Raw genomic sequence first — 21,339 nt, 5'->3', positions numbered from 1 at the left:
ATGGTGGAGAGTTTGGAATCTGATTGATTGATTGCTTCTGTGGACAGGTGTCTTTTATACAGGTAACAAATTGAGATTAGGAGCACTCCCTTTAAGAGTGTGCTCCTAATCTCAGCTCGTTACCTGTATAAAATACACCTGGGAGCCAGAAATCTTTCTGATTGAGAGGGGGTCAAATACTTATTTAAAGAATGAAAACACTGCTCTCCCATTTTTTCTATTTGGACGTTTTATATATATATTGTCTGGCCTTGTGTATTGTTCTGTTCAAGACGATTGAGATCGATGACATCCCATGGCAAATAATCGTCTTTGTATACAGCGAGGCAGTGAGTTTCAATGACTGAATGGGAACACTACACAATGTCTATATCCCTAGGCCTATCTCCCGAGTGGCGCAGTGGTCTAAGGCACTGCATCGCAGTGCTAGTGCTAGCTGTGCCACTAGAGATCCTGGTTCGAATCCAGGCTCTGTCGTAGCTGGCCGTGACCGGGAGACCCATGGGGCGGCGCACAATTGGCCCAGCGTCGTCCAGGGTAGGGGAGGGAATGGCCAGCAGGGATGTAGCTCAGTTGGTAGAGCATGGCGTTTGCAACGCCAGGGTTGTGGGTTCGATTCCCACGGGGGGCCAGTATTAAAAAATGTATGCACTCACTAACTGTAAGTCGCTCTGGATAAGAGCGTCTGCTAAATGACTAAAATGTAAAATGTAAATGTATTTCGGGTCACGGTCAGGTCTAACAGTTCTGGTCTCTGAAAGAGAACCATTAAAAAGTCAATTGAAATAGTACCCTGTAGCTCAGTTGGTAGAGCATGGCGCTTGCAACACCAGGGTTATGGGTTCGTTTCCCACGGGGGGCCAGTATGAAAATGTATGCACTCACTAACTGTAAAGTCACTGTGGATAAGAACATCTACTAAAATGTAAAATAGATTCCTCCCATTCATGTAATGTATTGCCGTTATGCCCTTGGACCAAGGCCACTACAACCAGAGCAAGCAAGGATTTTCATCCATATACAGTGCCTTGCAAAAGTATTCCTTGGCATTTTTCCTATTTTGTTGCAATACAACCTGTAATTTAAATTGATTTTTATTTGAATTTCATGTAATGGACATACACAAAATAGTCCAAATTGGTGAAGTGGAAAGAACAATCAATAACAGAAAAGTGGTGTGTGCATATGTATTCACCCCCTTTGCTATGAAGCCCCTAAATAAGATCTGGTGCAACCAATTACCTTCAGAAGTCACATAATTAGTTCAATAAAGTCCACCTGTGTGCAATCTAAGTATCACATGATCTGTCACATGATCTCGGTATATATATACACCTGTTCTGAAAGGCCCAAGAGTCTGCAACACCACTAAGCAAGGGGTACCACCAAGCAAGCGGCACCATGAAGACAAAGGAGCTCTCCAAACAGGTCAGGGACAAAGTTGTGGAGAAGTACAGATCAGGGTTGGGTTATAAAAAAATATCTGAAACTTTGAACATCACACGGAGCACAATTAAATCCATTATTAAAAAATTGAAAGAATATGGCACCACAACAAACCTGCCAAGAGAGGGCCGCCCACCAAAACTCACGGACCAGGCAAGGAGGGCATTAATCAGAGAGACCAAAGATAACCCTGAAGGAGCTGCAAAGTTCCACAGCGGAGATTGGATCATCTGGCCATAGGACCACTATAAGCCATAGACTCCACAGAGCTGGGCTTTATGAAAGAGTGACCAGAAAAAAAGCCATTGCTTAAAGAAACAAAATAAGCAAACACATTTGGTATTCACCAAAAGCCATGTGGGACACTCCCCAAACATATGGAAGAAGGTAATCTGGTCAGATGAGACTAAAATTGAGCTTTTTGACGATCAATGAAAATGCTATGTCTGGCGCAAACCCAACACCTCTCATCACCCCGAGAACACCATGTTTTTCATCGGCAGCGACTATAAAACTAGTCAGAATTGAAGGAATGATGGATGGCGCTAAATACAGGGAAAATCTGGAGGGAAACCTATTTCAGTCTTCCAGAGATTTGAGACTGGGACGGAGGTTCACCTTCCAGCAGGACAATGACCCTAAGCATACTGCTAAAGCAACACTCGAGTGGTTTAAGGGGAAACATTTAAATGTCTTGGAATGGCCTAGTCAAAGCCCAGACCTCAATCCAATTGAGAATCTGTGGTATGACTTAAAGATTGCTGTACACCAGCGGGAACCCATACAACTTGAAGGAGCTGGAGCAGTTTTGCCTTGAAGAATGGGCAAAAATCCCAGTGGCTAGATGTGCCAAGGTTATAGAGACATACCTCAAGAGACTTGCAGCTGTAATTGCTGCAGAAGGTGGCTCTACAAAGTATTGACTTTGGGGCGGGGGGGGGGGGGGGGGGGGGGGGGGGGGGTAGGCATGTTGTGTAAATGAAATGATACAACCCCCCAAAAAATCAATTTGAATTCCAGGTTGTAAGGCAACAAGATAGGAAAAATGCCAAGGGGGGGGGGGGGTGAATATTTTCGCAAGCCACTGTACTTTCCGAATGCACTGTATATCTGACATGGTACAGGTATTTTCTTTTTTTTTTTAAGCCCATAACCATGTGTGTGAGGTGTATACTTTTGTTTCAAAGTAGATTTGTTTAAGACTACCAAGAAACACTCTTTGTGACCCTGATTTAGCCCACTGCAGTAATTATTAGTAACCAAAACCATGGCCATCATTATCATATTTCCCAGCATACTCAATTGCTGGTAGATTTTTATAATTGTTTGTTTCAATCTATGTTTTTGCATGAACACTGATTGATTAATTGATATTTTGCTACTCAAATATAAATAACATACATTTTTCTTAAATATTCAAATCTGTTATTTTGACTTATTGACCCGCTACTGGAATGGTTGTTCCAGTTTAGATGTTTAAGCTAGTTGCATATTTTAGTCTTCCCAACCCTGGCTGTCATTTTGAATGTGGGTGAATAAAGATTCTAAATGTTGGATATCCAAACTCTGGATGTATTCCAATAGGAATTCCACATCACTTTGCAAGCCAGCATAATGTGACTTGCAGGCCTGGCGTGGTCTGTAAATAGAGCCTCGCACGGGCATGAATTTTAAGTCTGAGCCTTACCCATGCCTGCGACGTTCAGGCCCTACCCTACCCAGGCCGGATTGCTTCTGCCAAATGTAACCTGAAATCAGCCCGAAACCCGAAATCTGAACAAATGTCCTCTGTTAGTAAATCCATTAGCTGCTCCTCTCTGTCTGTCACTCGCTCCCTGTGCGTAGTTCGCTCTGCATGCACCCTGAGTCTGTGAGTATCCATAGCAACGGCTCCGCTTGGGCTTATCTGCTCAAAGAAGAGACGAGAGAGCAGTTAGCTGTTAGCTACTTTTCGTCACTCTAAACTCAAGGAACATTATTATTTTCTGTGAAAAAAGCACTTCTGACACCATGTTATGATCTTAGTCATATATGACTGTACTGTGCAGCAGAGCACGTGCAAATGGCACAGCTTAAAAACAGGCCCTACCCGGACCTAACCCAATGTATAATGTCCGGGCCTGTTAATTTTAATGACAACATATTAACTTAGGATCTCACTTGGTGAAGGCCACAGGACTGAAGATGAATGCAACAACCATGTCTCTGTCACTAGCAAACACAGTCATGGGTGGTACTGGTAACTCAAAAATTCACTCGACAGGCACCCTGGGAAATATGCCAATAATGCTTAAAACCCTACAGCAGGGCTATTCAACTCCAGTCCTGGAGGGCTGAAACATTTCTGGTTTTGGATTTATGTATCACGCGCATGCACTCGCACACGCACACACACACACACATAAGCTAGTATCGCAGAGGAGAGGACATGACAACATTAGTCATCCAGGCTGCCTGGAGAGCCACATGCTAATGTGTCATTTAAGCGCTGTAGGGAGGCGGAGGATTAAGAGATCTTGCCACCAAAGTCAAAAAGAGAGCAGAATCAGAGGATGTTCAGAGAGAGAGAGCTTCTCATCTAGACTCCTGTGACTTAATGGGGCAATCTGGGATTCAAACGACGACAAAGACTCAATAGCTACATGGTTATTAATTTCAAAGTCCAAAAATAGATGTTCCAATCCCAGATTTCACTGTTAATTAAGACTCGTATGTCTTATATGAGTTTCACACTAGGATAAATGGGATCATCAAAGACAAATAGATAGAGAGGAGACACTCATAAACCATTGTATTCTATTGCATTGTCATAATACACATCATGGTGGAAGAGTGTACTATCACTGTCATTGCTTTGTATTCAAAGTCAAAACCCCCGTCCGTGCTTTTATTTTTATTTTTCCAAGAATTTATAATCACCCTGGCCTAGTTGCCAGCTAGAGCTCTTCCAAATCTGCATTACGTAGATTATGAAACGGTGAAATACAGCAGCCTGAATTCTAACCAGGGAGGAAAAACCCTTCATCCCACTAAACCTGTTATAGCAGGCTCACCCTGGCTCCTAGTAGAATGCTGGATAAAGTCGGTCAAATGGCACCCTATTCCCTTTATAGTGCACAACTTTGGACCATGTCCCATAGGGAATAGGGTGCCATTTGGGGCGCACAATTCTCTCCCCAAAACCCCACTGAATACAGAGCTGAATAGATCATATAGTACACTACTTATAGATGTGTATCTGCGTATCCTGTCTAGTTATGTCACGTCAATATATTGTGCCATATACACAAGTGCAAACTGGTATTACTATCATTAAGATGCATATCATCAGCTTGTAGCAGCCAACTTGATGTTATCCCCTTCATATATATGGTAGTTAAGTCAAAGCAATGCATTGTGCCATATACCCTAGACCTAACTGTTATTACCACCATTACAATGTACATTATAGTCTTCATAATTGTTATAATTATATAAATATAGTTATGTCACGTCAATACATTGTGCCATATACCCTAGTCACTAGGGCCTAGTGCTATAACTAGCTACTATTACATATTACTATCATCATTACAATGTATATCATCATACATCTATTTGCCTGAACTCCCTCACATCAAGCCATGGAGAAAGTATAGCTTATAATAAAATGCTAAATAAAAAATGGAATGTATGTATGTCTCGTAGTCACAACGTCGTCCCAGTGTTGTCAAAATGTCATCAAAATGTTCTCTCAACGTTGGCCTCCGACGATGAATCATAGGTTACAGTGGTTGAATCATATGCCTCATGTTCCCCATGGCCAGGTCACAGCTGTGGTCTCTCGGGTGTGTGTATGTGTGTGTGTGTGTGTGTGTGTGCCCACCCAGGCTGTGCCCACACATATTCCACACAGGTCCATTATCCACATTGACAACACAATAGGGAACAACAGCCAACGACCCCCCATCCATCCATCCATCCTCTACACACAGCATCATTTGTGTATTTCACGACATAGACCACATAATGGAGTATGCATGTTGGGGTTTCGTGGTTTAACTTTAACTCCCCAAGGTGTTGTCATTGGCTCCCATTCAGGAGCTAATCTGTATCCGATCTGCTCATTGTTTCCCCTATTCATTCTCTAAGGGGACTCTTTCCCTTCATTCATTTTCTATGGTTTTGGGTGGCATTGTGGAGATAAGCTCATACCGCTCATAGGTACCGTGGCGGTTGGATAATGGAAGCGGTAATGGCCAAGCTTTCCAGCTCACCCAGGAGACTAGCTGGCTGAATGGTGGATGGTAGAGACAACTACTAAGAGCGCTCGATGTGCAACAGCTGGGACCAACATGCTGTTCCTTCTCCTCTCGCTCAGTCCCCGCTCCAATCACTCATGTACTGTAGTGCACTCAGCTCAAATTGCTTTGCTGTGCACCCTTCCCTCCCCACTCCCTACCCGCTAATAGTGGAATAAGACACACAATTCTCGGGCCGAGGCAGACATAAAATGATAAGGATGTCTAGTGCAGTGTGAGAAAGAGAGAGAGAGAGAGAGAGAGAGAGAGAGAGAGAGAGAGAGAGAGAGAGAGAGAGAGAGAGAGAGAGAGAGAGAGAGAGGGAAAGGGAAAGGGAATGAGGGGGAGAATAGAGGAGGAGATGATGAAGGGATCTGCGTACAACAAGGGGAAACGGTGGAGGCAGACAGCCAAAGAGAGAGAGAGAGAGAGAGAGAGAGAGAGAGAGAGAGAGAGAGAGAGAGAGAGAGAGAGAGAGAGAGAGAGAGAGGAATTGAAAGATTCCCTGGATATTGGAGAGAGAGAGGGAGATAATAAGATGGTCAGACAACAAAAGAAGAGAGGGGGAAAGCTTTTCTTTTTTGGTTCGGCACAAAGCGCCCATCTCATTCTCTCACGATCAATGTGTTAAATGATATCAATTCCGGCTCCTTGTCAATTCAATTAAGGCCCAATGCAAGGAACAATTACTGTCCAGGTTGGTTACACTGACTCCAGGCTTAGAGAAAGAGAGAAAGAGAGAGAGAGAGAGAGAGAGAGAGAGAGAGAGAGAGAGAGAGAGAGAGAGAGAGAGAGAGAGAGAGAGAGAGAGAGAGAGAGAGAGAGAGAGAGAGAGAGAGAGAGAGAGAGAGAGAGAGAGAGAGAGAGAGAGAGAGAGAGAGAGAGAGAGAGAGAGAGAGAGAGAGACCACATTGGGTTAACAGTAGATAATGGCTCAGCCGGATCCTCATTAAGATAAGTTGAGCTGCTCTACAGCGGTGTGTGTGTATGAGCGTGTGTGTGTGTGTCAGTGGTTCTAGGGATGAGCAGCAACCATTTGACTTGTCCTCATTAAATGGAGCTTAAAGAGCTACACCGAAACCACAACCATCAACCTGGTTTGATTACAGGATAGCAGGACAATGAACCAGGGTCTCCATGCCTCCCCAGTGAACCTCTTTTTTGTATAAAATGCGACGAGATGAGATGAGAAAATATGATTATGTTGTGTTTTATCCTGGAATTAACAATTAGATTGACTAGCAGACAATTTGGTCTTTCTAACTCAAAATCTTTCTAACTCAGTTTTTCTCATTAGGTCTAGGCATATATTCATCAATGGCAACCATTGGTTAAGTTTGTTAAAAGTGCAGTGGTATTACATAGCAGGCCGGTCACAATAAACATGTGTGTCGGGGTCATAGGTCAGATAGGAATACTCACTAACCTTTAGTCCGACACTGTATACAGACAACTACCCCCCCCCCCCCCCACACACACACACACACACACACACAAACAAACACACACACTCATAGTCACCAGTGTGGTTTCCGCTACACTACCTTGCAAAAACATATGCCTTGGCTCGCCTGGTTTGTCTCAGTGTCTGCTTTTCACATGGCCAGCAATGGTATCATAACATAGCCGTGTTGTTTTTAAATGGATTCTCCTGCCATTCTGGTTTAGTGTGTAGTGTAGCTCCCATATTTGTGCGCCTGAGGAGGAACAAGAGAGTGCCTTCTGGCAAAAATCCTCTAATGGTCATTTTACTTACTCTTCCCATTACGCACACACACACATGCAGGCACAAGCACATACACACACAGACACACACTTTGGGGCTGCTCTGTGCTGTCTTATGGTATTATGGTCTGTGGCCAAAGAACAAGCAATGGAAAAATTAAAGAGTTGGAATCCTAAGCTAATCATAAGCTACAATAATGTACAGAATGCGTGGATTCATGTGTGATGAGCATAATGGTCAGACATGCTATTTTAGTACATTTTTTAAAACATTCCCGGAAAGATTGCTGGAAACCAGAATCTTGCAAACTGGGATTTCTGGAAAACCTGGGAATTATGGAAAAGTTACTGGATTCTTGCAACCCTAGCATGCACGCACCAAATAGAAAAATGTTGTAGATTGCTGATGCAAAATGTTAAGTGAAATCTGAGTCAAGGAGGGAGCAACTGGGTTCACCTACTCGTTCCGGAATGCCTTCTTACATTAAGAGCATCACTTAAGCAATACTGACAGTGCTGTGTTCTTGTGGCACAGCACTATAACAATGGGGTCAAAGAGCAATTGTACCTAAAAATAAATTACACAAAATCTGTCATATCCAACTTGGGGAAAATAGACTGAATTTGACTGCTTAAAGGGGCAATCAGCAGTTGCTACATCTACTTTTGTAATTATAATTTGATGATATGAACCCATTGATTTTTGAAGAATATAACATATAAATGTCTCATGAGCTTAGTTCAACTGTCGTACCCCATCAGAACCCAAAATATAAGCTTGTTTTACAGTACTTTAATGTTTGTAAACAAAGTAAATATAAACAAATACTATATAGCCTCAAAACATGTTTCAAACTATAATTTTTATATAATGGATGATCAGTCCTTGCATCCATAACTCTGTCTATGAATTTGAGAGTGGTTACATTTCTCCAGCCCCATCCCTCAAGTTTTTACTAAACTAGGGGCGGGGAGGGCACTGTGTTATTGTTTCTACTGCTGATTGCCGCTTTAACTGATGTATCCTTATTTGATGAGTCGTTCCTGAAACACACAAAACCCTTCACTGAGCAGACATAATGTAACATTGTGTAAAGGGTTAAAACTAGAAGGAAAAAGAGGGAAGGAGAGGAGAGGGAAACAAAGAGATAATATTAAGTGTGTTGGGCTGAGAGCCAAGGTCTGTAGTACGGAGGGAGGGAGGGAGGGAGGGAGGGAGGGAGAAGGACGAGGAGTAGGAGGAGAAGGAGGTGAGGGCTGGCTATTAGGCCAACACAAAACCCCTCCAATTCCTTCTGCAGGAGAGGCAGTGAGACTAGAGCACCGACGCTGCCTGCAGTCTGCATGCTCTGAATGGCAAGTGGCTCGGGAGAGAAGGAGGGAGGGAGGGATAGAGAGCGTGTGTGTGTGTGTGAGAGAAGCAGAGTGGGTTAGAGACCAGAGAGGGTGAGAGAGAGAGACACGAGAGAGGGGGGTGACGCTCCTCTCATCAGTGAGGGAGCAAGAGAGGAAAAGGGAGGGAGGGGGAAAGTCCCGACATCACTGACGCACACCGATCCACCACAAGGCCTGTAGACGCCTATTTATCAAGCACAGCAAGGAGCTATTTCTGGTTCTCCGGTGTGGAGGGGGGTCAGTAGCACAAGCACCACATGACCGTAAAGAGCAGACAAACACAGAAATAAAGAGGAAAAACAACAAGCGGTTCTCATGAACACATTGTGATTAGTAACAAGCAGCAGCAGCAGCACCAGCAGCAGTACGAAGCGTGTATGGCTTTCCAATATTAACTCTCCCTCTCCCTACGGCACCAAAGTGGCTGAATCTCAGTAAACAGTTCTGCTAAACTGTGTGTCTGTCTGTGTGTGTCTGTGTGTGTGTGTGTGTGTGTGTGTGTGTGTGTGTGTGTGTGTGTGCGATAGACAAACAAATAGTGTGTGTATGTGTGTATGTACCTACATGCATGTGTGCATGTGCATTTGCACGCTCGTGCACGTATGAGTGTGTATGATTTCTCATCTGTATGTCTGCCCGGAGCTTGCTAAGAAACGTGCAGTTGAAAACCCTGCATCGCTTACTGTGTACCTATGGAGCGTGAGTGGGATGCAGACCAGACAGACAGCCACTTCTGCAGCTCCAGTCATACACAGACCAGAACTGGGCAGTGAGAAAGTTACAGACGCACAAATATCATAACCCCCCCCAAAATGCTAACCTCCCCTGTTATTGTAATGGTCTTGGGGCTGTCTGGAACTTTCTCACTCATCATTATTTACAATTCATTCAGGATTATCTGTAATCATGGTAGCGTCCACATTCATGTAGAAGTGTTTAGAAACATATTCTATTCTTATTTACAATACAAGTGACTCCAAAATGACACAATACATTATTTACCATTCATTTATATTGGGCACAAAATAATCTGAAACACAACCAAAACAAACAACAAATGCATCCAACAAGTTTGTAGAGTCACAGGCTTGATGTAGTCATTGTGTGCTATTAATATGGGACCCAATACTTAACTTTTTACAACTTTAATACACATACAATATAAGTGAATTTGTCCCAATACTTTTGGTCCCTTAAAATGGAAGGGGACTATGTACAGAAAGTGCTGTAAATTCTAAACGGTTCACCTGATATGGATGAAAATACCTTCAAATGAAAGCTGACAGTCTGTACTTAAACGTCATAGTCATTGTTTGATTTAAAATCCAAACCTTTGGAGTACAAAATGCTTCACTGTCCAATAATTACGGAGGCCCCTATTTGGGCCCTGGTCAAAAGAAGTGAAGTGCACTAGGGAATAGGGTGCCCTGGTCAATCCGTTTAAGGAACTGTTCTCAATACTGGGCGATGTAATCCCATTCCATCATCGTATTTCTCCTTTCATTTATTAGTTCATTTCATTTCCCGTTCCTTGGGGATGAATCAGCTAGAGGGATCTGCCGTCGCGTTTAGGGCAGCGAAGGATTTCCATGCGCTGCGGCGGAGGCCCCAGGGCTACTGGGAGATATCGTGGCGGTGAGTCAGACAAAAATCGGCGTCAGGAGGGCTCACTCCATTAGTCTCGGACCATACATTACCCCCAAGAGTGGGGAGCTGAGCTGAGGGGGTAGGCTATATCTTTCAGCACATTCAAATAGGCATATGATGCACTGAATGTGGTTCTTAACCCTCTCAGAAGCACACCTGCTAATACAAATGTGTAGTAGCACACACACACACACACACACACACACACACACACACACACACACACACCACTTAACTGCTGTGGGTCTGTAACCCTACCCTACCCACCCCAATCCCACCTGCTTCCCCTCTCCATGGGAGTGCCTGTTGACACATTGCTCACTGTCTCCCGGTCCGCCTCTCCACCTCCCCACAGGTCGAGTCGTGATGACCCTCAGTCTGAGTGATACTGCACTTAGGCCACAGCCAGGATTAAAACTCAGCAAATTGGCACCCTGGAGCCCTGGAGGGGGAATTGGTATCACACTACCACTCTTTTCTCATTTTTCATATTTTTCTCCCAAAGATTTTGCTCTCTTTCACAATCCACTTCTCACAAAGTGAAAATGTTTTCTTGGCCCCGTTTGGTATGTTTTTTTCTCGGTGTCTGTGTAAGCTAAGATTAGATTGGTGTACTGTGGTTTCGCAAAACTACTCTGGAGGTTGTCTCAGTGCATGTTTGAACGCACCCACTCGTGCACACACAAGCACGCACCACAAATACACACGAACACACACATACACCCTCTGGGTGTGTAAAACAGTGATTGAACATGTGATATGCTAAAAGGTTCAACCTTCTATTTGCATGAAACTCACATGGGGCGACTAGTGCTGCCACGCCGTTCCCTCTCAAAAAGGCATCACATGGACTGGAAGAAATTCTGATATTGACTGGCTCACCGTGTGTGAAAGGTAAGAGAGAAGAGAGGTGATAATCTCTTTCTTTTTACTTGAAATTGGAGTCAGTAATATCCTTTCAAAGACGAATCTCAGTCAATGGTGTGTATTCATGGATACCAAGGGAAGCCAAGCTTCCCTAAAATATTTACCAAAAATAAAATATTTTCTAAATTTTCCTTCAATTCACAAGAGGGTAAATGTACACTAAATAACCAAAAGTATGTGGACACCTGCTCATTGAACATCTCATTCCAAAATCATGTGCATTAATATGGAGTTGGTCCCCCCCCTTTAATGCTATAACAGCCTCCACTCTTCTGGGAAGGCTTTTAACTAGATGTTGGAACATTGCTGTGGGGACTTGCTTCCATTCAGCATTAATGATATTGTCGTGCCTTTTTTCTTCTAAGAGGGAAAAGGAACAACTCATAGATGGATGCAGATTAATTATGTATAACCAACAGGCAAATCATACAACTTTGATTTCTCAGCGCAAGGAGAAAGCACAATGTATGAGCAAAATCACCACGGTCAAGCAACGTGTTTCTCTTTCTCGCTGATACACAAGTTTAGTATATATTTGGAATATGTTGAAAATGTTGAATATGTTGAATTGTGTACACCTGAACTGAAAGCTGTTTGATGTAGTACAATGTAATGCATGCGTAGTACTGTTTGGCATACTCTATATACACTACATGACCAAAAGTATGTGGACACCTGCTCATCGAACATCTCATTCCAAAATCATGGGCATTAATATGGAGTTGGTCTCCCCTTTGTTGCTATAACAGACTCTACTCTTCAGGGAAGGCTTTCCACTAGATGTTGGAGCATTGCTGTGGGGACTTGCTTCTATTCAGTCACAAGAGCATTAGTGAGGTCAATCACTGATGTTAGGCCTGGCTCGCAGCCAGCATTCCAATTCATCCCAAAGGTGTTCGATGGGGTTGAGGTCAGGGCTCTGTGCAGGCCAGTCAAGTTCTTCCACACCGATCTCAACAAACCATTTCTGTATGGACCTCGCTTTGTGCACGGGGGCATTGTCATGCTGAAACAGGACCTTCCCAAAACTGTTGCTACAAAGTTAGAAGCACAGAATCGTCTAGAATGTCATTGTATGCAGTAGCGTTAATATTTCCCTTCACTGGAACTAAGGGGCCTAGCCCAAACCACGAAAAACTGCCCCAGACTATTATTCCTCCTCCACCAAACTTTACAATTGGCACTATGCATTCGGGCATGTAGCATTCTCCTGTCATCCGCCAAACCCAGATTCGTCCATCAGACTGCCAGATGGTGAAGCGTGATTCATCCCAAAACACGCACACACACACATAAATCAGCACCATGGACATCCACATCATATTTACATAACATTGATTGGACTAAATATTTTTAGGTATCTTTTAGTTGTCACTGTATTAAACTAAGCATATGTGATATGATGTTGTTGAAATGTTGAAGTTTAAATAGTGCTGGAATAGTGGAGGCAGCTCCTGTTTTGCGACTTGCTGTAACTCTCCGTGGTTCTAAATAAATAGTTGTTTAGTAGTAGTCCGAAAATGTCGGAAACATTAACTTGCTTGACCATGCTGTAGGTCATGTAACTGTCTGTTACATGCAATATGCTTTGTGGACTTCACCGGACAGGTTGCAATATGGCTTTTTTTTTTCTCGCTTCGCTTCCCCAGTGATTTTACCCACTCACTGCTACTGCACTCCGTTAACAACCCAATTATGTATTAATAAAAAAAAAACAGGCTCCGGATGCAGACAGAAAACAAACCAGCCTTGAAAATTGAGAGACAACATCTCGGATTCTGAGGAAAGGCGATAAAAGCCTGTATCACACTTTCTCCTTTAACAACCTTCATTTTTGTATTTATTATTTATTTATTATTATTTCTTTTTTTAGGGGGTTCACTCAAAGTCTATTGTATGAATCATCAAACATTTACGTCATTTAGCAGACGCTCTTATCCAGAGCGACTTACAGTTAGTGAGTGCATACATAATTTCTTTATTTTTCATACTGGCCCCACGTGGGAATCGAACCCACAACCCTGGCGTTGCAAACACCATGCTCTACCAACTGAGCTACATCCCTGCTGGCCATTCCCTCCTCTACCCTGGACGACGCTGGGCCAATTGTGCGCCCGGTCGCGGCCGGCTACAACAGAGCCTGGATACTAACCAGGATCTCTAGTGGCACAGCTAGCACTGTGATGCAGTGCCTTAGACCACTGCGCCACTCGGGAGACAAACGTCTTACATCTTAACTATTAGCCTTCAACCAACCTTTCACAAAATACCGTTTTAACAACAAAGAATAAATAAATATTGTGTAATCTAAAAAGGACTGCACTTTCCTCCATAAAGTCTACATAACAGTAGTGCTACAAAAATGTCTACAAAGCTTTCTAGGATAATGTGTTACTCTAATACTGTATCATGCTCATGCAGATACACAGTCTGAGGATGATAAGATCATCAGCAGGTCCCATATTGGCCTGGCCAGCAGCACCAGCTGCTACAGCCTGGCAAACAGCTGGAGAAGGGAGGCCTCCGACCAGCATGGCAGAGACCTATGAGTAACCTACTGGTAAGTAGTCAGGGTTGCCCCAGGGATGCCTCCTGTACCCGCTACACTTTATGAGAATATACACTCTGGAATATACAGTCTTAATTATCCGAGGCCCCCTCTGAGAGGAAATGGAAGGAGTGAGAGTGAGAGACTGGGCCCTGATAGAGCTAAGGCTCTGCTGAGAAGTATTGTGTACGAGCACAGGCCATTGCTAATCCTGCTGTTGTAGCTAGTATGCTATTCGCAAATGTTAGTGCTAATGCTAACTAACACTTTCATATACATTACTGCTTACAATATTGCTGACGTGACAGCTGAAGCTATGCTATGCTTCACCACTAACACAATCGCTAACTTTCAAAAATGATATTGCTAATATTTTGGATTGCAGCAGAGATAGAGAAAAAAAAAACTGCCTAGCATTGGCAGAGCTAATGCTAATTCTGTTGCTAACCAAAGTCGAGAAGCGGTCAAGGCTCCTCTCAGACGGGTCGTAGGGCTCTGCTGCGTTCCCTCCTCCAGTCCAAGAGTATACACCCGTAATTGACATTGATTGGCCTCTAAATGGTAGAGGAGGACACTTAATTATGAAAATGAAACAGAGCCGAAGTAAAAAGCAATAAGGAAAAGAACATGGGAAAATAGGCTCCACTTGTCATTGTTTGGCACAACAACGAAAGAGGCTTTCTCTCTGTGTGCTTGTAGAGGGAAGAAGAAGAAGAGAAGAAGCAGGGACTGAGGATTTATTTTGTCTTGTCAGAGGGATTTACCTTCTGCTGATGGGTGCCAAATCAGACAGGCCCAAGGAAAGCAGTGTTGTTTACTCCACAAGCCTTCAATGGAATATAATGGGGATTTTTCTATTTACTGTCTTTATGAACAATATGTCAAACTATAGCACTCTTACCTGGCGGCAAAATTGTTTGAACAATCCCAATGGGTTGCGGTTTTCCCAGTTTTACCAACTGGGTAGCATTAAGTATGGTTAAGCATGGGAGTTTTGTCTTACCACGTGACCAGAATGAGAAAAAAACTCTAGGACCTAGCCTATAATACAGTGTTTTTGGACAATGACAAATCAATTTCAAGCTGTTTCTGAGGTGATGTTGCCACAATTACGGCATCCCAAAACATTTCGATCAAAAGTCCCATGGGGAGATCAAAAGCACTTTGTGGAGTTTGATTCATTCCTAATTATGACTTTGGAAATGTTGGGCTTGGTTCTTTGATAATGACACCCTCCATCATGTCAAAGTGAAAATGGCGAAATTGCTCACAGGGGGTTTGATCCTTCATGGTGGCATAACTGTCCCTTTGTCACATCCACCCCTGCAACATGGTATCATTGCTACGCATCACATTGTAATTATACATAAAAATATGTGTAATACTGCTGACGGAGATGAAAACAGGTCAAACCACACAGTCGACTCTGACATTGATTCGAGCTCTGACATTGTGTCACATTCGTTTAAGGACGGGTCAGATCAAGGTGCAGCATGAAATGCATACATGTTTATTAAAACAATAAAAACATTTTTTTTTTTAACAAAGAAACGAAACATGAAGTCCTAAGGCTAAACACAATACAAGCCTCTAACCGGAAAAAGATCCCACAACCCCTAATTGCCAATAGGCTGCCTAAGTATGCTCCCCAATCAGAGACAACGAGCGACAGCTGCCTCTGATTGGTTAACACACCCGGCCAAACATAGAACTACACATTCTAGATAGAAACATAGAAATACTAACATAGACCATTCACACCCTGACTCAACATATAAGAGTCCCCTGAGTCAGGGCGTGACACATTGTCTATGCTCAAAGCCCAGGAATATCCATTATTCTCTTTCGTTTTGCCGTTACCTCCATATAAATACATATTAGAACTCTAGAAGGACATTAGGATCCTAGCAACATGCCTAAAAATCATCCACTATGGTAAAGGAAAACGTTGATCAAATAACAAATCAAATGTGAACAAATATTTTGTAAACCAATGCATTTATAGATATATTTAAATGAATAAGATAAAATAATCTAAATTAATAGGATCTCACTCTTTCTTTCTTTCTTTTTTTCTTTCTTTCTTTCTCTCTCTCGCTCTCTAATAAGTATTTACAAATCAACAAAAAGCACATAATTGACGAACATACAAGTGTTGAAGATCTAAAGGAAGATCTCTCTATCCACCACTCTCTCTCTCTCTCTCTGTCTTCTCCAACATATCTCAAGTGCCAGATGTCACCGGTTGGCTGTTGTCAGTGTCATTTTATCAAGTGCCAATCACGTTTTAGATCTATACTCATCCCTCGCATGCCCCCTATGTAAAGCGACTGAAGCTGCAAATGCTGCAATTTGAATCTGTTTCGTCCTCAACAGCAGCTATCATCAAACAACAATCCTTTCCCCAGCATCCCCCTTGCTGTTCCTGTTGATTTTCCATGACATGACGAGACTCTCGAGTGAAGTGTGACATGGACTGAATGCTTTATAGTGGGGAAAAAACTTAAACAGAAACGACTTCAAAGACAAACAAAATGCCTTGACACCCAGAGGCAAACTATATCTCACACACCCAAGGCTTTTAACACACTCATAATGTGATGACTATTAAACATATATGAAAGGGGTGAAGAATGACAGCCTTCCCTTTTCCTGTGACCTTCACACCAAGCCGTTGCCCTGACAACAGGCATGCCCATTCCAAAAAAAACAAAAAAAACAAACAAACATACAGGAGTATGAGTGTGACAAAATGATTGCATCAACAAGGTGAGAAACGACATTGTTGTGGAGGCGTATCAATGCCATGTGTGCTACAACGTCATTGGCTGACACATTAATGGGGAGGTGTTAGTGGTTGACTGACATTTCCATGGATTGAACATGTTCAATCTATACCTTCAGCTGTACCTGTAAAAATAAAATTCACTCTGCCTTGTCTTGACAAATAACTAGTCGTTTTGATGCAGACTACTGTAGTAGCTAAATGCTCCTTTAAAACCCCTATATTATTTTACACCTGTTGGGGAGTGAACCCCAACACGTCAACCATGATGTAACAATATAATAGTAATACTATTTACCTTAATTGTATGCCATATATCCAAAGCAACTTGCAGTAGTGTATGCATACATTCTCCGTATAGGTGGCTCCAGCGGGAATCCAACCGACGATCCTGGCATTGTTAACACCGTGCTCTATAAACTGAGCCACTCAGGATCACTGTGTGTGTGAATCTTATTCTGTACCTGTTGGGGAGTGAACCCCAACACATCCACCATTATATAGTATTGTTCCAAGCCTATTGCCATGTTCCCAGGCCATTACAGAACTAATGGCAGCGCTGTAACCTAACAAGCAATGCTGGACATAAGGCCTATATACAGTAATACACTCTTCACTCTTCCACCGCCACACACACACACACACACACACACACACACACACACACACACACACACACACACACACACATACACACACACACACACACACACACGCACACACACACACACACACACACACACACACACACACACACACACACACATCCCACAGACCAATGGCATTATTAACCCCTGAGTGCCAAGACACAATGCCCAGCTCTCCTTCCCACCGGTGAGCCTGGGGACATGAGAGCCACAAAGCCAGAGGACAGTATACACAGTACATGTACATCTCATGCAGCCTTGGATGTGAACAACACAACCCTGATAAAGGCATAGATTACAGTCTGCATAGTCTATTTGACCTTCTGTGTTTGCATTGAACAATGTAAGACGCATACAGGAAGAGAGAGAAACCAGGGCCAATATTGATATAGTATTTTTTATGAACTGTGCTGGATCTAGGATCAGGTCTCGCTGTCCTTGTGATCTTATTCATTATGTTTTAGAAGACAAAACTGATCTTAGATCAGCATGCCTACTCTGAGACGCTTTACAAATACTCAGCTGCTTTGCTGAGAATGGCAGGTAGCCTAGCAGTTACAGTTTTTTACGATTGCTTACACACTAAATTTAAACTTTTCCCACAATTAGGAAAACCTTACACTCAAGGAGCAAAACACAAGGCTAGATTTGCACAACTGTAAGCACATTGTCAGCTTCACACTATTTGCAAAACATTACACACAGTGATTTGCAAAACACTAAACACACTTGTATACATCAGACACAGAAGTATATCATGATGTCACTTCCTTGCAATTCCAAAGCACTGACTGTCAAATTACCACAACTATGAGCCAATCTGTTAAACACAGCCATCAGGTGCACAAACACATGATTGCTAAATTGTAGACACACCAATCAGGTTTAAGCACTATAAAAATGCAGCAGGTAGGTTCACCTGCCTTCAACCAAAATGGAAGGAGTCAGAAGAAGAGTGAGGGTGAGAGGAGGAGTACACAGAGGAGAAGAAGGAGGTAGAGGAAGAGGCAGAGGCTGAGCCAGAGGTCGAGGAAGACCTGAAGCAGGAGGAGAACGTGCACAAAGAAGAAGAGGACCAAACTTATCAAATGACATTCGTGCAACACTAGTGGACCATGTTGTGAACCACAGATTGACGCTGAGGGAGGCTGGACTGAGAGTTCAGCCAAATCTTAGCAGATATACAGTGTCATCTGTCATAAGGACTTTTCGACAGGAAAACAGGTAAAAGAAGATCTGTCTACAGTTACAGTAATCAGCCGCTTATTGTATGCACCATATCAGCACTTGTGATACCCCTTCCTGTGACATTGTACAGTAAGTTACATGTATTATTCTCTACATAGGATTGAGGGTCGGGAACGACAAGGAGGAAGGGGGCCCATATTCACGCAAGAACAAGAGAGAGAGATAATAAACATGGTTTTGGCCAATAATGCTATCAGGCTCAGAGAACTACAAGCCAACACTATCAGGGAGACCATGCCATTTTCAATAATGTCCATCAGGTCTCTCAGTCAACACTGGCACGCATCCTGAAAAGACATCAGGTTCAAATGAAACAACTTTATTGAGTGCCTTTTGAGCGGAATTCAGAGAGGGTCAAACGTCTGCGGCATGAGTATGTGGAGGTTTGTATTGTTCACTTTAGCACTGTGATGTTGCATACTGCACACATTACTTTTTTACATTGACTGTATACTAGACCTATCCTGAACTACACAATCTTGTCTTTCACTGTATTTCAGAGAGTTTTGCAGATGGATGCTGAGGAAATCCTGCATGAATTCATATATATTGATGAGGCAGGGTTCAACCTCACAAAAGCAAGAAGGAGAAGCAGAACTATCATTGACCACAGGGCTATAATCAATGTCCCAGGGCAACGTGGGGGTAACATCACCCTTTGCGCTGCCATTTCACATCACGGGGTTCTCCTCCGTCATGCCAAAATGGGCCCTTACAACACACCTCACATTCTCGCATTTTTGGACCGATTGCAACACATCGTCACAGCAGGTAATGAAATGCACCAGATACAATACACTGTCATCTGGGACAATGTGTCATTCCACCGCTCTGCTTTGGTCCAGAACTGGTTTCAACACCATCCACAGTTGACAGTACTATACCTTCCACCATACTCTCTGTTTCTAAACCCTATCGAAGAGTTTTTCTCTGCATGGCGGTGGAAGGTTTACGATCTCCAGCCCCAGGCTCAGGTACCCCTCATTCAGGCCATGGAGGACGCCTGTGACCAAGTCGACGCCGCAGCTGTGCAAGGATGGATTCGACATTCAAGACGGTTCTTCCCGCGTTGTCTTGCTAATGAGGATATTGCTTGTGATGTTGATGAAATTCTCTGGCCAGATCCAGCTAGGCGAAGAGATAATGTATAGTATGTTTACTGTAATATTTTATGTACAATATTGTCCGTTTTTTTCAGATTTTTGAAATGTTTGTTGTTGTTATTTACTGTAATTGTAACCTGTACTGGATACAGTATTTTACGTTTGTCTGTTGTTTGCTGAGCAACAGTGTTATGCACACTACTGTAGTAGCATGAAAACTGGGACATGTTTTGTTGTGATTCTCCATGTTGACATGTTGACTGATTTGGGTATATGGAGAGAAATAAATTATATTTTCCTCAGTCTGCAGCATTGGTCTTGTGTAGTGTTTGTATAGTTGCACTTTCTCTGTGTACTTCATTTACAGTACTCTAATCACTGAGAATTAGACTTGCTAAAAGTGTTTTAGGTTAGCAACAGCAGTGTGTAACTGGTTCAAAAATATTGAAGTCATATGAAATGTGTGTGTTTCGTATGGTAACAAAATATTGTTTTTATGAAGTCGTGTATAGTTTTGACAAAAGTGTTCCATTTTGCAAATGATCTGAAGTGTTGTGCTACTTTGGTGTAGGGTTGTGGTAATTGTGTGTAGTGTTTTGACAAACCAGGCCCTGTTTTCAAAATTGTGCTTAAACAATTGAAAAAAAAACTGTAAGAGGATTGGGCCAATAACCGAAAGGTTGCTGGTTTGAATCCCCAAACCAACTAGGTGAAAAATCGATGTGATTTTGTAAATTAGGTTGGGGAGCTCTGGCAAGCAGGGAATAGTTGGAGTTTTGGGGGGGGGCATTTTAGTGGCAGAGAGTGTAATGCTCTTCCTCCCTCTTTTCTGGGCCATCAGTTATCAAAGAGGTATGCAGAGACTGAGGGGAGAGGGTGGTCCAAAACTAAAGGTTTAAAATGTGTGTCTGGCTACTCACAGTGGTGGGTGGGTAGGTAGTGAGAGGGGTAGTCTGACTCATCTGACAGGCAGAACAAAGTTCCCCCATGGTCAACTGGCACAAGGCACCAAGGACACAACAGCAGCAAAGGGTGCACCCTATTTCCAGCCAAAAGTAGTGCACTATATATGGAATAGGGTGCCATTGGACGCAAACACAATGTTTGATGTGGGGGTTTTCTGATGCCGGTGCTATTATAGCCTAGCGCGCCGCTGGGATGCAGACACACAGACACAACAACAATCAGAGGGACACATTCATACATATACACTGACTCACACACACACACAGACAAAGGTACTAATACACACACACACTTACAAACATGAATAGATTTGCATACAAAAGAGAGAACATCCAAATTAGGATGCTAGACCACCAGGCACTGAAAAAGTCACAGACCCACACAAAATAACACATGGGCTTCCTCTCCAATGGCGTTACACAGTTTCTCTGGACCCCCACTGCAAGGTCGGAGTTTGGGCCCCCCAGAGATTGTTTCATTATGCAGTGTAGCTTACTGCTATTGATAAACTTTTTTATAATAAATGACACATGAAATAACATAACAATGTAGAGGCATATAGTAGCTACAGTATGTGACTGCGTCGCCTTCCATGTTTGTGTGCAAATGTTTTCACCATGGC

Source organism: Coregonus lavaretus, assembly GCF_964263955.1.
Source record: "Coregonus lavaretus genome assembly, chromosome: 38".
Lineage (NCBI taxonomy): Eukaryota > Metazoa > Chordata > Actinopteri > Salmoniformes > Salmonidae > Coregonus > Coregonus lavaretus.
This window is presented reverse-complemented; position numbering follows the sequence as displayed.